Source organism: Felis catus, chromosome X, assembly GCF_018350175.1.
Source record: "Felis catus isolate Fca126 chromosome X, F.catus_Fca126_mat1.0, whole genome shotgun sequence".
In the NCBI taxonomy this organism is placed as follows: domain Eukaryota; kingdom Metazoa; phylum Chordata; class Mammalia; order Carnivora; family Felidae; genus Felis; species Felis catus.
Window position 1 is genome coordinate 77263269 of NC_058386.1, and position 3421 is coordinate 77266689.

The following is a 3421-nucleotide window of genomic DNA, read 5'->3' on the forward strand; positions in this document are numbered from 1 at the left end:
GCAAATACATTGCAAAAAAATCGCATTTTTAGGTTACCAGAGTAAAAATGAGAGAGTTGTGTCATATATGAATAAGTGATAATAAATGATTTGAAACAATTTGGGGAAGAAACACTGATGTCACATATGCCCCTTCCCCTTCTCTTGGATCTTTCTGGATGTTTTTCCATTTTGCTTAGGTTGCCAGAAACTTTTTAGATCGGTTGAGATAAAGGGAAATGGAGAATTACTGATATATGAGAGAGGGAAAATTTTTCATTATTATTTTTTTAAATTTTATTTAAATCCAAGTTAGTTAACATATAGTGTAATAATGGTTTCAGGAGTAGAATTTAGTGATTCATCACTTACATATAACACCCAGTACTCATCCCAACAAGTGCTCTCCCTAATGCCCAACACTCATTTAGCATATCCCCCCACTCAACACTCCTCCAGAAACCCTCAGTTCTTTCTCCGTATTTAAGAGTCTTTTATGGTTTGCCTCCCTCTCTGCTTTTATCTTATTTTTTCTTCCCTTCCCCTATGTTAATCTGTTGTGTTTCTTAAATTTCACATATGAGTGAAATCATATGATATTTCTCTTTCTCTGACTGACTTATTTTTGCTCAGCATAAAAATTCTAGTTCCATCCATGTTGTTCCAAGTGGCAAGATTTCATTCTTTTTGATCACTGAGTAAATATTCCATTGTATATATATACCACTGCTTCCTTACCCATTTGTCAGTCAATGGACATTTGGGCTCACTTATGGGACATTTCCATAATTTGGCTATTGTTTGATAATGCTGCTATAAACATTGTGGTACACGTGCCTCTTTGAATCATCATTTTTGTATCCTTTTGATAAATATCTAGTAATGCAATTGCTAGGTCATAAGGTAGCTCTATTTTTAATTGTTGAGCAATGTCCATACTGTTTTCCAGAGTGGCTGCACCAGTTTTCATTCCCAACAACAGTGCAAGAGGATTTCTTTTTCTCCACATCCTCTCCAATACCAGTTGTTTCTTGTGTTGTTAATTTTAGCCATTCTGACAGGTGTGAGGTGGTATCTCATCCTGGTTTTGATTTGTATTACTTTGATGATGAGTGATGTTGAGTATCTTTTCATGTGTCTGTTAGCCATCTGGATATCTTCTTTGTAAAATTGTCTATTCATGTCTTCTGCCCATTTCTTAACTGGCTTATTTGTTTTTTTGGGTGTTGAGTTTGATAAGTTCTTTATAGATTTTGGATACTAACCTTTTACCAGGCATGTGTGCAAATGTCTTCTCCTATTCTTTCAGTTGCCTTTTAGTTTTGTCGATTGTTTCCTTTCCTGTGCAGAAGATTGTTATCTTGATGAGGTCCCAATAGTTCATTTCTGCTTTTGTATCCCTTACCTTCAGAGATATGTCTAGTAAGAAGTTTCAGTGGCTGAGGTCAAAGAGCTTGCTGCCTGTTTTCTCCTCTGGGATTTTGATGGCTTCCTGTCTGACATTTAGGTCTTTCATCCATTTTACATTTATTTTTGTGTATGGTGTAAGAAAGTGGTTCAGGTCTTTCTGCATGTCACTGTCCAGTTTTCCCAATACCATTTGATGAAGATATTCTTTTTTCCATTGGATATTCTTTTCTTCTTTGTTGAAGATTACTCGGCCTTACATTTGTTGGTCCATTTCTGGGTGCTCTATTCTGTTCCATTGATATATGTGTCTGTGCAAATATGATTATTGTAGTGATGATTACAGCTTTGTAATATGGCTTGAAGTCCAGAATCGTGATGCTAGATTTGGTCTTCTTTTTCAACATTACTTTGGCTACTTGGGATCTTTTCTGGTTCCATGCAAATTTTGTTTCTTTTAGCTCTGTGAAGAATTATGGTGTCATTTTTATAGGGATTGTGTTGAATATTTAGATTGCTTGGGGTAGGATTGACATTTTAATATTTATTCTTCTAATCCATTATCTTGGAATATTTTTCCATTTCTTTGTGTCTTCTTCAATTTCTTTCATAAGCACTCTATAGTTTTCAGCGTACAGATCTTTTACCTCTTTGGTTAGGTTTATTCCTAGGTATTTTATAGTTTTCAGTGTAATTATAAATGGAATCAATTCTTTGATTTCTCTTTCTGATGCTTCATTTTTGGTATATAGAAATTCAGCCAATTTCTATGCATTGATTTTATATCCTGAAACTTTGCTGAATTCATGTATCAGTTCTAACAGTTTTTTGCTGGAGTCTTCTGAATTTTCCATGTAGAGTACCATGTCATCTGTAAAGAGTCAAGTTTGACTTCTACCTTGGCTATTTGGATTCTTTTATATATTTTTGTTGTATGATTGCTGAGGCTAGGACTACCAAATGATTAAGTAACAGTAGTGAGAATGTACAATCCTGTCACGTTCCTGACATTAGGGGGAATGCTCTCAATTTTTCCCCTTGGAGGATGATATTAGCTGTGGGTATTTCATATATGGCCTTTATGATCTTGAGGTATATTCCTTCTATCCCTACTTTCTTGAGGATTTTATCAAGGATTTATTAAATCCCACTTGACTGTGTTGGATATTTCTCTTAATGTGTTGTTAGACTCGGTTTGCTAGTATCTTGTTGAGAATTTTTGCATCCATGTTCATCAGGGAGTTTGGTCTGTAATTCTCCTTTTTAGTGGTGTCTTTTTGGTTTTGGAGTCAAGGTAATGCTGGATTTGTAGAATTAGTTTGGAAGTTTTTCTTCCATTTCTATTTTTTGGAACAGCTTCAAAAGAATAGGTTCTAACTTCTCTTTCAATGTTTGGTATAATTGGCCCAGGACTCTTGTTTGTTGTGAGGTTTTTGACAACTGATTCAACTTATTTGCTGGTTATTGGTCTGTTCAATTTTGTTTCTTCCTGTTTCAGTTTTGGTAGTTTATATGTTTCTAGGAATTTGTTTATTTCTTCCAGATTGCCATTTTTTTTGGCTTATACTCATAATATTCTCTTAATATTGTTTGTATTTCTGTGGTGTTGGTTGTGATCTGTCCTTTTTCATTTGTGAATTTATTTGGGTCCTTTCCTTTTTCTTTTTGATAAATCTTGCTAGGGGTTATCACTTTTGTTAATTTTTTCAAAGAACCAGCTCTTGATTTCATTGTCTGTCCTTTTTTGTTTGTTTGTTTTCAATATCATTGATTTCTGCACTAACCTTTATTATTTCCCTTCTGCTAGTTTTTGTCTTTATTTGCTGTTCTTTTTCCAGGTCCTTTAGATGTATGGTTAGGTTGTGTGTTTCTTCCCTTTTTAAGAAGGCCTGGATTGCTATATACTTTCCTCTTATGACCGCCTTTTCTGCATCCCAGAGGTTTTGGCTTGTTATGTTTTCATTTTCATTGGTTTCCATGTACTTTTTAATATCCTCTTTAATTTCTTGGTTAACCCAGTCATTCTTTAGCAGCA